Source organism: Tiliqua scincoides, chromosome 2, assembly GCF_035046505.1.
Source record: "Tiliqua scincoides isolate rTilSci1 chromosome 2, rTilSci1.hap2, whole genome shotgun sequence".
Lineage (NCBI taxonomy): Eukaryota > Metazoa > Chordata > Lepidosauria > Squamata > Scincidae > Tiliqua > Tiliqua scincoides.
This window is the reverse complement of record NC_089822.1, coordinates 30,939,674-30,954,578: the sequence shown is the minus strand read 5'-3', so window position 1 is coordinate 30,954,578 and position 14,905 is coordinate 30,939,674.

The window sequence follows — 14,905 nt, the reverse complement described above, 5'->3', positions numbered from 1 at the left end:
CTCACATAATACCAGAACCAGGGGACATCCACTAAAATTGAGTGTTGGGCGGGTTAGGACAGACAAAAGAAAATATTTCTTTACTCAGCGTGTGGTCGGTCTGTGGAACTCCTTGCCACAGGATGCGGTGCTGGCGTCTAGCCTAGACGCCTTTAAAAGGGGATTGGACAAGTTTCTGGAGGAAAAATCCATTACGGGTTACAAGCCATGATGTGTATGCGCAACCTCCTGATTTTAGAAATGGGTTATGTCAGAATGCCAGATGCAAGGGAGGGCACCAGGATGAGGTCTCTTGTTATCTGGTGTGCTCCCTGGGGCATTTGGTGGGCCGCTGTGAGATACAGGAAGCTGGACTAGATGAGCCTATGGCCTGATCCAGTGGGGCTGTTCTTATGTTCTTATCCTTTTTAACCCTGCTGGATCTCTCTGGAACTTTCAATACCGTCAGCCATGACATCCTTCTGAACCATCTGCCTGGGATGGGAACTGAATGTATCGTTTTTTACAATGGTTCTAATCCTTCCTGGCAGATGGGTTCCAGAAGGTGATGCTAGGAGACTCCTGTTCAGACCTATGACCTTCATCATATGATGTCCCATAGAGTTCCATTCTGCCCCTTATGCTTTTAACATCTCATTTATGCATTCATTCAATTTGTATCCCACCTTTCTCCCCAAAGTGCACCCAAAGCTATATGAAACTGTTGGGAGAGGTCATCTGGGGTTGGGTGTTGCCAATAAGCAGACGATGCCCAGCTCTATTTCTTATTTGCATCATTGACTGAAGAGGTTGTGGAAGTCCCAAATCAATGTCTGGAGACAGTAATAGGCTGGATGAGGGCTAACAAACTGAAATTAAATCTGGACAAGACAAAGATGATGTTGTTGTACAAACTAGAATTGGATTTTCAACCTGTTCTGAATTGGGTTGCAGTCTTCTTGAAGTTTGCAGTTTGGAGCTACTTGTGCACTCAACTTTAAACCTGGATATCTAGAAGGCCACTGTGGCCCAGGGTATTCTTACTCCTTCAGGGTGACTTACCATATATATCCTTTCCTGGATCAGTCAAACCTATTCATGATTATTTATGCCTTCGTGATATCCAGTCTGGACTGTTACAACGCACTTTACTTGGAGTTGCATTTTGAAGACTGTAAGGAAGCTGCATATGATGCTGACTGGTGTCAGGAGTTGTGACATAATGCTCACATTAAAGCATCTGCCCTGGCTACTTCTATGTTTCCATAGAGATACTACTCCAAGTGCTCAATATTACCTATAAAGCTCAGTGATTTGGGATCTCAATGTCTGAGAGACCATCATTCCCCATATCGGTCTGCCTGTCCTGTGATAGGTCAGTTGTGGGTGCTAGTGTCTTTAGAAATTGTTTGGAAATTGACCTTTTCATTTTTTGCATCCATCCTTTGGAATCCACTTCCAAATTAGTTCAGGACAACCCCCATGTTCCTGGCATTCTGGCAAAACTATTTTGTTTTGGCATGTTTTTTAATTATTTTTGTTATTTTGGCTCCTAGCTATGACTGGAGAATGCTGCTGCTTTTTCTGTACTTTTTTGTTCTATTTCTTAAAATTATTGTTGAGTTTAGATCTTGTGTATTTTAGTTATGCTGTAAGCTGCTTACAGCTGGAAAAGTGGGGGTAAATAATCAGGGTTGAGGTCAGCTGTACAGTTTGGTTGTCACTTCCATGTGGCCTGATCTCATGCCATATTGCTAAAGTCTGAAATAAATAACTATTTAACATGCAAGTTTTATTTGCTAGTGGCATGAACTTCACAGTTCACCTGAGGAAAAGGGGGTTGTCTGAATGAATACTTTATTGTGTAGGGGGTTCCCATATCTGCGGATTTTGTTATTCATGGGTCAGGTCCGGGTCCCCCAATGTGCACCCCATCCCTGTGCGAGCCCCCTCCTGAGGGGCTTCTGAGCCCAGCAAAGGCTGAGGACATCTGTCTCTGGTCTCTGCCGGGTTTAGACTGAGTTGAGCCCAGGGTTCTTATAATTGAGCCTGGGGGCCTAATTTGACCCTGGGGGCCCCAGTCAACTTAGACTGAGTTTAACCTGGGATCCTTTTAATGCCTTGTAAGGCATTAAAAACATGACTTCCAGTTTCTTCCAGTTTATCCAGCTCAGTCTAAGCCTGGCAGAGGCTGGAGATGGATGTCCTTCACTTCTGCTGGGTTCAGAAACCCATCTGGAGGCAGGGGAGCCCCCCTCTGGGGGGCAGCCCCCAGACTGCAGGGATGGGCGTTTGCCCATATCTGTGGTTTCAGGTATCTGGGGGGGGGTGTTCCAGAATGGAACCCCCAAGGACAAGGGGTCATGCTTGTACATTACAGTAATGATGTTATGTTTGGGTAGAAACAGAATTGCATTTAAGATGGTAGCTTTTCGTTTTAATCCACTTTTAAAGATACAGTATAGGTTTTGTGAATTGGAAGTATTCCAAGCAAATGAAAACCAAAGTAATTGTAACAAGTCTGTCATGAATTTCCAGAGAAAATTAAATTTAAGTGGAGACACTAAACAGTATTCTAGATGGGGGTGGTGGTGGTGAGTGACTCTTTCCTTTGAGAAGGATTTGTCCCAGCAGTATGACTTAGAAAATCTAACTTCTGCCCACCAATTAACCCATCTTTAAAATTCAATGATTTAACCAAGCTTGTCATGTTGTTGCAATATGAGACTTGATTCTTGTACAGAGACCTCACTGGTGAAAAGGTACCCTAGCCTTTTTTTTGAAGAAGATGGCCTCCTTGAAGGAGATGGCCTGCTGCTTATTCAAATATATGGCACTGTTGTGGATTTACTGTCTGGTTATGTAAATAGGTCTGTCTTTGATTGATGGGGTGCACAATAGTATTTTCATAATGAGGACTTGAGAAATTTTCTAATCAAGTTTCTTCAACAGATATATGTGAAATCCATTTTAATACCCAGGCTGTAGAACTCCTTTCTCTGAGTGCCATTCATATCCTGCCTGATCTAATTTTGCTATCCTATGGGAACCTAGCTATTTCAGCCAGTGAAACTTTGGTTAATTCACTGTCGAATGAGTTTCACTGTGTATTTGTTAACTCTCTTGTGTTATAACTTTGCTGTTGCTTATGCTGACTGTGTTTGAATTTGTGTGGATGTTTGCACACTGCGTGTGCTCTCTCTCTCTTTGTAAGTCACCTTGAGTGCTTTAACAAAAACCTCAGAATTTATGTTAAAGTAGAAGAGGCCTGCATAATTATCATAATGTGACCTTTAATGAAACTAGCGCTAAGACAGAATACAAATACTTGTGTTCCAGAAAAGAAGTACAGGTCCAACCTTATTATACACTGATTTTTTTATAGGTTTGACGCAACACAAATGGTCACTGCAAATGAGAAGAAATGTGCTGATCCCTGGAGAAGGAGAAAAATGCATCCCTTTAAAATCACAATTTTAAAAAAATTGCTTTTCTTACTGTGGTAGAAGACAGTCATGCAAGCGATCATTCCATTCTTCAACTGAACCAGGCAAAGAAAGGGGGTCCTTTGCATTTCTAATTGCTGACTGCCTCTCTACAACAATAAGAAAAACTGTTTTTAAACCACAATTGTAAAGGGAAATACTTTTTAATATTTTTAAACTGCTTTTATTTAACATTTTATGGTATCAGCAGGAAGTCCCAGAATCAAATCCCTGTGGATGTTGAGGCATGACCTTGTTCCACTAGGAGCAATGGAGGGGCAAGAAACCTGGAAGTGGGTCTTTAAATCTATTTTTCCACTTTTTTTTTAAAATCCACTAGGGCAGTGATTTTCAAACTTTCTGGTCTCATGGCACACTGACAAGATACTAAAATTGTTAAGGCACACCATTTTTTTGACAATTGACAAGGCACACCATGCTGTTGGTGGGGGAGGCTCACATTCCCCTATGGGCCTACTAATAAAATATTCCCCCAAACTCCTGCGGCACACCTGCAGAGCATTCATGGCACACCAGTGTGCCATGGCACAGTGGTTGAAAATGACTGCACTAGGGGTTTTGGAACGGAACCCCAGTGGAAAATAAGGGATGACCTGTACTGTCTACTATTGTGCCAGTTGTTTCATTGCATCTCAGTTATCCTTGGTATTCGAAGTAATCTCGTTGTAAATGTTTCCATTTCAAATACGATAGCCCCAGGATCTAGTAATGGCACTGTCTTATTCTTGACCAGAACTGTAACAACCGTGTTTTGTATCTTGTCAGCACATCAGTATAATTTGTTTAAATTTGCAAAGACATTTCTCTATTCCAGAATTGGGGTGTATCCAAGATCCTGGGGAGTATCTTTAGGAATCTGCAAGCATGTGCATGCTGACAGTGACTCTCTTGGCAATAAATCCATAATGTATTCAAGTCACTAAATACTTTAGTGAACAGAATGGGTCTGATGCTTCATCAGTTATGGATTCCTTTGATTGTCTTGCCTGAGAATGTGGACAGGTTATTTGGAAGCATGAAATTAATCATGTTTGCATGTGACCTTCATGGTTTATTAAGGTGGCTAGAAGTGTGCAGCCTTGGACATTCTGAAAGCATCTCTAAGGTGAAAAGCTTCCAGCCTATTGGAGCGGTGGCCGTTTCTGGGGAGAAAAAAAGCTCTATTTGAACCCAACCATCCTGAACATCTACAGGTTGGTATTCAAGCAAGGTGTTGGAGCGCCTAGTGACACTTTTCCTCCAAGCAGTTCCAAATGATACTGATATTTTGGATTCCTTTTCAGTCAGACACCAAGCCTGGCTTGAGGACAGAAACTGTCAAGGTTGTTCTGGTAAGTGACCTATGCCAGGAGATGTCCAGGTGAATTGGCATGTCCCCCAACTTTCTGTGGCTTTTGATGCCATCAGCCATGGTGTCCTTCTGGGACGCCTTGCCAATTTGGGACTTGGTGCAAAGGCACTTCAAAGTGGCTTATGAAATAAAAAACAAGGTATCAATAAAATACTTAAAATATTGGAAACTAAAAAGACGTGAGGCTGTTTTACTAGTACAAAAAAATCGAAACTGAAGGCCATCCTAATAATCTCACCACTTTTGCCAACTTCTTGGGGGGGGGGCAGAACCTGAAGGTAAAAGCTTGGATGGTATAGTATTTATACTGGATCCAGTCCTACCTGTAGGGGCAGAGCCAGAAGGCGATGCTGGGGGAATACTTTTGTCACCATGGCCATTGGCCTGTGGCATTCCACAGAGCTCTGTCTAATCTAGTGGTTCCCGAACTGTAGTTTGGAACCCACCAGTAGGGTGCAACCTGATTTTTGGTGTGTCGTGAAACTGACAAGCTGATAGCTGACAAGGAAAATGTATTGAGCCCTATGGAAACCGCAGCATGTAGATGTTATGAGTGAGCAGCTATGCCTTGGTCCACTTTGAAGGGAGGCTGAGGGGAGCGCAACACCACCAGAATGGCCCCACTCTGATGAATGCAGGCCCCAGCAAACTTTCCAAGAGGAAATTCCCCTTCCAAGCTGACAAGGAAAATGCATTGAGCCCTATAGAAAGTGAAACTGAGCCTCATGTCTATGCTTACTCATGATTAGGTGACTATACCTGTGGCTCCTATTGCAGGCCAGGTGAAGGGGAATGCAAGGCCACCAGAATGGTCCCAATCAAATGAACGTGGAGCCCAACAAATGCTCTAGAAGGCATCTAGATCCCCCGCAGTAAAAAAGGATAAAAACAGAGGCTTGATAAGGTGGTAAAGTGAAACTTTTAAAAAGTCTTGTAAAGCGTCATTTTTAAAAGTGGGTCCCAGTGCTAACAAGTTTGGGAACCACTGGTCTAGTCCTCATGATGGTTAGCAGCCGTATGAAACTGAGGGACATGATCTGGAGGCTCAATCAATGGGGGCAAACAAGTTAAAAGTAAATCTGATCAAAATTGATGTGCTTTGGATCAGGAAATGATCGGATTTACTTTTAAATCTGAGTAGTGTTGTGCAGCCTGCTCTTGATGGGGCACCCACCCAAAGGAATGGGTCTTTATCAGTGCTTCTAAATCCAGCATTTATTGATGGACTTTCAGGTGGTATTGGTTGCCTGGAGTAAAAAACTGATCTCTGGCTTAACCACATTGATGACATTCAGACTGGATTACAAGAGTGCGCCCTGCTCAGGTCTGCCTGATGGTCACAAAGCTTCATCTGGTTGCTGACCCTGAAGGTATATCAGTGAAATCAATTCTGCACCAATTGTATTGGCTATCAGACTGTTTCTGGGTCCAATTCAAATAAATAGGTTTATTTTAACCTATAAAATCATATATACAGGTTGAGACTAATAATTATTCGCGTGGGTTCTGTTCCAAGCACTCACGTGGATTAAAAAAAATGCACTATAGCAAATCAATTTAAAAAACAAAGTTTCTTTGCTCCAGTGATTGAAAAACAGCCTTGCTGACCTTTTGACTCTAAGATGAGAGTCATTAAGAAGACAATCCATCAGCACTTCACTCAGCCCTTCCCTTCACCAATGCAAAATGATCACCTTTCTTTCACGTGCTGGGGGAAGGGAGGGGTCCGAAGGAGAGAGAAGGATTGATGGATTGTTAGCCTGCTGCGCCCCCCCCCCATTTAGGAGGCTGTTGTTAAAGGACTGTTCAGTTTTTAAAATGGATTTTAAAGGGATGCATTTTTCCCTTTCTCCAGGGCTCAGCACATTCTTTCTCATTTGAAGGGGCCATTCGTGTTGAGTCAAATCCGTGTATAAAAAATCCGTGTATAAATAGGCTTGACCCGTACTCTGAGTCCAGGTCAATTTAAAGATTGCCTTGGCCTTGTGAGCCTCCTTGAAACTGACCTTTTCTGTACAGTAAAGCCTTTGGCACTAGCCTTAATCCCCATTTCCATCGTTAACTGGGAGGGAATACTTGGACCTAAAAATAAGAACATAAGAACATAAGAACAGCCCCACTGGATCAGGCCATAGGCCCATCTAGTCCAGCTTCCTGTATCTCACAGCGGCCCACCAAATGCCCCAGGGAGCACACCAGATAACAAGAGACCTCATCCTGGTGCCCTCCCCTACATCTGGCATTCTGACTTAACCCATTCCTAAAATCAGGAGGTTGAGCATACACATCATGGCTTGTACCCATAATGGATTTTTCCTCCAGAAACTTGTCCAATCCCCTTTTAAAGGCGTCTAGGCTAGACGCCAGCACCACATCCTGTGGCAAGGAGTTCCACAGACCGACCACGCGCTGAGTAAAGAAATATTTTCTTTTGTCTGTCCTAACCCGTCCAATACTCAATTTTAGTGGATGTTCCCTGGTTCTGGTATTATGTGAGAGTGTAAAGAGCATCTCCCTATCCACTCTGTCCATCCCCTGCATAATTTTGTATGTCTCAATCATGTCCCCCCTCAAGCGTCTCTTTTCTAGGCTGAAGAGGCCCAAACGCCGTAGCCTTTCCTCATAAGGAAGGTGCCCCAGCCCCGTAATAATCTTAGTCGCTCTCTTTTGCACCTTTTCCATTTCCACTATGTCTTTTTTGAGATGCGGCGACCAGAACTGGACACAATACTCCAGGTGTGGCCTTACCATCGATTTGTACAACGGCATTATAATACTAACCGTTTTGTTCTCAATACCCTTCCTAATGATCCCAAGCATAGAATTGGCCTTCTTCACTGCCACCGCACATTGGGTCGACACTTTCATCGACCTGTCCACCACCACCCCAAGATCTCTCTCCTGATCTGTCACAGACAGCTCAGAACCCATCAGCCTATATCTAAAGTTTTGATTTTTTGCCCCAATGTGCATGACTTTACACTTACTGACATTGAAGCACATCTGCCGTTTTGCTGCCCATTCTGCCAGTCTGGAGAGATCCTTCTGGAGCTCCTCACAATCACTTCTGGTCTTTACCACTCGGAAAAGTTTGGTGTCGTCTGCAAACTTAGCCACTTCACTGCTCAACCCTGTCTCCAGGTCATTTATGAAGAGGTTGAAAAGCACCGGTCCCAGGACAGATCCTTGGGGCACACCGCTTTTCACCTCTCTCCATTGTGAAAATTGCCCATTGACACCCACTCTCTGCTTCCTGGCCTCCAACCAGTTCTCAATCCACGAGAGGACCTGTCCTCTAATTCCCTGACTGTGGAGTTTTTTCAGTAGCCTTTGGTGAGGGACCGTGTCAAACGCCTTCTGAAAGTCCAGATAGATAATGTCCACGGGTTCTCCCGCATCCACATGCCTGTTGACCTTTTCAAAGAATTCTATAAGGTTTGTGAGGCAAGACTTACCCTTACAGAAGCCATGCTGACTCTCCCTCAGCAAGGCCTGTTCGTCTATGTGTTTTGAGATCCTATCTTTGATGAGGCATTCCACCATCTTACCCGGTATGGATGTTAGGCTGACCGGCCTATAGTTTCCCGGGTCCCCCCTCTTTCCCTTTTTAAAAATAGGCGTGACATTTGCTATCCTCCAATCTTCTGGCACTGTGGCCGTTTTGAGGGACAAGTTGCATACCTTAGTCAAGAGATCTGCAACTTCATTCTTCAATTCCTTAATAACCCTTGGGTGGATGCCATCAGGGCCCGGTGACTTATTGATCTTTAATTTATCAATGAGGTCTGAAACATCTTCTCTTTTAACCTCTATCTGACTTAACTCCTCGGTTAGGAGGGACTGTTCGGGCAGCGGTATCTGCCCGAGGTCTTCTGCCGTGAAGACAGATGCAAAGAACTCATTTAATTTCCCTGCCATCTCTAAGTCTCCTTTTATCTCCCCTTTCCCTCCCTCACCATCCAGAGGGCCAACCGCTTCTCTGGCGGGTTTCCTGCTTCTAACATATTTGAAGAAGCTTTTATTATTCCCCTTAATGTTGCTGGCCATGCGTTCCTCATAGTCTCGCTTGGCCTCCCCTATCACCTTCTTACATTTCTTTTGCCACAGTTTATGTTCCTTTTTATTCTCTTCATTAGGGCAAGACTTCCATTTACGGAAGGAAGCTTCCTTGCCCTTCACAGCCTCTCTAACTTGGCTGGTTAGCCATGCGGGCACTCTCCTGGATTTAGTGGAACCCTTTTTTCTTTGCGGTATACACCTCTGCTGGGCCTCTATTACTGTTGTTTTAAGCAGCCTCCATGCACTCTGGAGAGACTGGACTCTTTTTACCCTCCCTTTCAACCTCCTTCTAACCAGCCTCCTCATTTGAGGGAAGTCCGCCCGTCGGAAGTCAAGGGTTTTTGTTAGAGATTTGCCTGGTATTCTTCCCCCAACGTGCACGTCGCTCTCTTTTGCAAAACGGATCGCAGCATGATCACTGTTCCCCAATGGCTCAGTAACGTTTACATCTCTAACCAGGTCCTGCGTACCGCACAAAATTAAATCCAGAGTCACCTGTCCTCTGGTGGGCTCCGTGACTAGCTGATCTAAGCCACAGTCATTTAGCACGTCAAGAAATCCGGTTTCCTTATCGTGACCAGAACACAAATTGACCCAGTCAATATGAGGATAATTGAAGTCCCCCATGATTACAACCCTGTCCCTCCTTGTCACTTCCCTGATCTGTTTCCTCTTTTCAAGGTCCCCATCAGATTTCTGGTCTGGAGGACGATAGCACGCCCCCAGTATTACATCGCTGCGCAAGCCTGGTAATTTAACCCACAGAGATTCTACGGTGGAGTCGGACCCACCTTCAATCTCTACTTTGCTGGATTCTATCCCTTCCTTAACGTAAAGGGCCACCCCACCTCCAACACGCCCCTGCCTGTCCCTCCTGTAGAGTTTATAGCCCGGGATTGCGGTATCCAACTGATTCTCCGCATTCCACCAGGTTTCCGTTATGCCCACTATGTCAATATTTTCCCTTGTCACCAGACATTCCAGTTCTCCCACCTTTGCTCATAGACTTCGGGCATTCGCATAAAAGCATTTATACACGGAATGCCCCAGGATGGGCTGCTTATTCGCTCCTTTGTCCCCGCATCCTCTCATTGTGCCAAACCGTCTATCACATCCCATCACCCTACCTTTCCCAATTTCTTCTCCTACCCTGCCTTTGTCTTGTTGTTCTCTAACCTCCCCATCCTCATCCCATAGGGATGAGGAGTCCCGAACCGGATGCCCCTCGGCTCCTGTCGGCCTTCCCCCAGGGATCAGTTTAAAAGCTGCTCTGCCACCTTTTTAATGTTATGCGCCAGCAGTCTGGTTCCATTCTGGTTCAAATGGAGCCCGTCCCTCTTGTACAGGCCCCGCTTGTCCCAAAACGTTCCCCAGTGCCTAACGAATCTAAACCCCTCCTCCCTACACCACCGTCTCATCCACGCATTGATTATATATGCTTCCCATGGTGGTTCTGGTATATAATAAACTGCAAAAACTCTTCGGTGATGCAAATATCTTATTTCCAATCCATAAACTGTTGGCACCTATATTGCACAATACAGACAACACTCTATTTCAGTGGTTTCCAAACTGGTGGGTCACAACTTAGGAACCAGGGAAGCACTTGACCCTGTCCCTTTAAGGGGTAGGGAGAGGGGAAGGCAGAAACATGATCCCCAGGATTGCGCTGCTGCTGGAGATGGGAGGGTTTTGTTTTTTTTACCTACCTCCAGCCAGCATCAGACTCCTGGGGGGTGTGGGGAATCCTCTGCTGGCTATCCAAGCCTCTGTGATTGTAAAAAGAGAAAAAAAAGGTTCTTGCAGTTTCATGAAGAAAATCAAAATAGCCTGTTTTATACATCTAGAGAAGCTTGGGTAGCTGTGTAGTGAGCTGTCCAGACCACCCCCCTCCCTCGCAATGGACTGAAGTCTGACTGGAGGTAAGTTTCGTTGTTTTGTTTTTTTTAAAGAACCCTCCTATCTATAGCAGCAGTGCGATCCTGGGGATTGCGTTACTGCCATAGCCCTCCGCTGCATGTACGATGCTTCCAACTCTCTTGTAGGAGTTTGGGAAGTGCTGCTTTATTGGAAAAAGCAAATGTCTCTGGTCCTTGTTGTGTACTTCCCATGTTGCTGTTAAGAAATATTCAGCCTTTTGCATGTTTTTTTCTCGTGGGTTTATTCCACTCCTGAGTAAGTGTTTGGGATTTGAACTTTTATCATTCCATTTATAGCATCACTGAAATATCCTATAATTCTAGTGACTCTACTGATTCTACTAGTGATTCTAACAGAATATTGTTCAAGAGGTCCTTTGTGTTTCAACAGTAGCATGAATAATCATTCTCGGGCTCATCCATTCAAATTCTTCTAGTCTGGGTCAATGGTTCTAGCTCTATAAATATATAAAATGGGGCAATACTTGAAAATGGGAAAGAGCCCTCTCCTGTCACACAATGACAGTATGTATCTTTGTTTCAAGTTGTACTTTGACTAATGCAACTAGCAGAGCACCTGTTGAGTTCTTGATTCGGAAGAGACCAGGGGAAACTTCCTAAAAGAGAATGCTCTAACAATTTGCATTTCTCATCTTAAGCCAACTCTTACAAAACTGCCATTTGGATTTTAATAGTTGGCTGGCTTTTGTCCAGTAACAAATTACCTTGGAACTCCAAAGGCTTTTAATTCATGTGATCATGATCTAAATACAAATTGGCTCAAGGTAAGAGGTGAAAGTTCAGTAGCTTATATTGCAATACCAGTAAAAAATTTAGTGTGACTTTTATGTGCAGAACTACCTTAAACAAGGGCAAAGGATGTTTCTCAAACTTTATATCTCTAGAACAGTGATTCTCAAACTTATTGGGAGATTTACTCCCAAAGTCTTTGCGGGGGAGAGGCAGCGATGCGACCCCCAGAATTGTGTCGTGAAGGGGGGTGCTTTCACTTACCTTCCACAGAGTTAGAAGGTAAGTTAATCCTTTAAAATCTCTATTAGGCTACAGCAGGCTCCAAGAGGCACGAGGAGCCCTGTGCAGGGCTCTCTGAAGCTTGGAATTTTCAAACAGAGCGAACACAAAGCACCTCCTGCAAACAGTTGCAGTCGCTCTATTTGAAGATTCTAAGCTTTGGGGAGCCCTGTGGAGGGCTGTGCAGGGCTCCCCATGCCTCCTGGAGCCTGCTGTAACCTTAACTCCATGGAAAGTAAGGTAAAGCAACCCCCATTGCCCCCCTTAGCTGATCTTGGGAATCACATCCTTATCTCACCCCTTAAAGGGATTCAGACACAGAAAACTAGTATATTAGGGAGATTCAATTGCTAGTGAGGGTTCACATAACCTATAGTGGTGGTGGTGGTGTTGTTGTTGGCAACTTTCAGTCTCGAAAGACTATGGTATCGCGCTCTGAATGGTGGTTCTGGAACAGCGTCTAGTGTGGCTGAAAAGGCCGATTTGGGAGTGACGATCCCTTCCACACCGGGAGCAAGTGCAGCCTGTCCCTGGTCTGTCTCCCTGGCTATGGGCCTTCCTTCTTTGCCTCTTTGCCTCAGATTGTTGGCCAAGTGTCTCTTCAAACTGTGAAAGGTCATGCTGCACAGCCTGCCTCCAGGCAGGCCGCTCAGAGGCCAGGGTTTCCCACCTGTTGAGGTCCACTCCTAAGGTCTTCAGATGCCTCTTGCAGATGACCTATAGTGGTATGATCTATAGTTGTATGACCCCAATATTTGTTTACCACCGTAGTAAGACCAAGAGCTTGGGTAACAATTCTGGAAAATAGCTGAACCTCTTGCTGCCATTAGAAGTCTGGAAATGAAAGAAATGTTGGTTGCCAGTAATATAGTGCGCTGTGTCTTGGATAATACTGCGAACATATTTATTAAGCTTGAGCTGTGTTAAAATGTTTTTAATGCAAGCAATTTCTTTACAAGATGTCTATTTCATAACTCTCTGCTCCTTGCTTCCTTGCTTTTCCAGGATGATTTAATGTCTCTTCCTGTAGAGACATTCTTACATTCTTCCTGTATCCCTCCCACACAAGGTGACTTGGGGTGGGCAAATCATAATTTTGCCACATTGGTATTTGAATATTCTCTGAGGCACAGGTTTAAAAAAGATCTTGTCTCTGAAAAAGCTCAATTTTATGTTCGGTCTGCATGCCTACTGTGCACTCTAGTTGCCATAGCAATGTTGGAAAGCTCATGTTTCTGTGTTCCAGTTGTCCATATAATCTGCTTCTTCAAAGAGACAGAGCTTTTCCTAAATTCTAAAGTACTTTCCAAAATTGCACTAATAGAGCCTTGCTAAGACAGTACATACAAGCACATTCCTGCTGCAGTAAAAACAAGCTGAAATGGTTCATTAGTTGGAAGGCGGGAGGAACAAATTTGGTAGGGAATCGTACAAATTATCTGGTAATACTATGCTATTTATATAGCACTTCTACTTGCTCAAAATGGGACACCTACCTTAATAGTTCTATAATTGTACTGAAAATGAAAATTTCTCCTAAAGTGGATGACAACTGTCTAGACCAGTGTTTCTCAAACTTCCCAGGAGATTTACTCCCAGGATAAGTCTTTGCGGGGGCAGAGGCAGCAAAGCGACCCCCCGCGAATAAACCGGAAGTGGAACTTTTCCCCATCCTGGTAAAACCAGAAGTAGATTTGGGAGGCTTCTGCGGGCCATTCTGAGGCCCATTAAATTGGAAGTGGAACTTCTGGTTTTGTCGCGCTTGGAACTTTTACTGTTTAGAATCCATGGGGAACACTGAAAGCGCTCCACAGGGCTCCCCACACCCCCTGGACCCTGGGAGCATGTAAGGTTAGTTGAAAAATAGCCCCCCCTTTCCCTGCAGGGGTGTGATTCTGGGGATCGCTTTGCTGCCTCTGCCACTGCCCCTTAAAGGGAATGGGGCATTGTTACACGAACTGGTGGGTCATGACCCACCAGTTTGAGAACCACTGCTCTAGACTAATGTTGAACTAGAAAAACTTCCAAGCAAATTTAAATGTAGGGAAGACAATGTTAACAGTGTGCTTTGCGCTCTGTGTCATAGATGCACCAGACAATACCTGAAATAGTGTGGCGTTTTTAGCCACTGTATGCTGAAATATGATGAATGTAGACCCAAATCCTCCAAAATCACCTACTGAGACTGCCTTGGAATGGAAAGAAGCCCTATGATCCGATGCTTGTCAGAATGCCAAATTTGAACGAGGGAGCTGTTTTGAATGTCTGTTCCCTTTACCCTTTCGACTAGTCTTTGGCTAATTGCACATACACAGCTGGAGCCTAATCTGTAAACTTGAAAAGTTGTTAGTATTGCAGGGCTATGAGAATAGATATTTTTGTGTTGTCACTTTTACTTTCTTTTGTGGCTTTTTAACAGTAAATAGCAACTGTCAGGACTAAGGGCTGTAGGTGGAGTAAATAGATGAATGCCTCTTCATGTTGCAGGTGCCTGTCTGAAACAGACCTCCTGGCACTGTCATTTATTGAACAAGGAAAAAACTGAGCCAGATAACATGTAAGCCCACATTTAGTTGCTGCTGAGCATAACCTATTTCACAAGATTCTTTGGTGTCTTTTTTTTTTCTTGTAAAAAAAAATTGAGCAGAGATTGCCATAGCAGCTCACAATAATGATGATGCAACAGTAAGAAATTTTATTTAAGGAGCATAATTGAAAAGGTAGAATAAAAAAAGAAACCTGAATTGACAATGAAACCTAAATAGAATGTAGGTTTCTTTTATATCATGCTGCAAAGATCACAGGATTTGCACCTGGCAAATCTACCTGGGCACTTTGTTCCAGAGTTCTACCACAGAGTAGCTTGTATTGCCAGTCACCATTTGCCTCGTCTCCAACAGTGGGGGGAACAAGAGAAGGCCCTCTTAGGCAAATCTTAACGCAAGGACAAGCTCTCATTGCAGGGGGAAGTTCTTGAGGTGACTTGATGAAGGAACACAGTAAGAGGACATTATTTTGTAATGACAAATCCATGATAAATTTCAGAGGAAAACCATGAG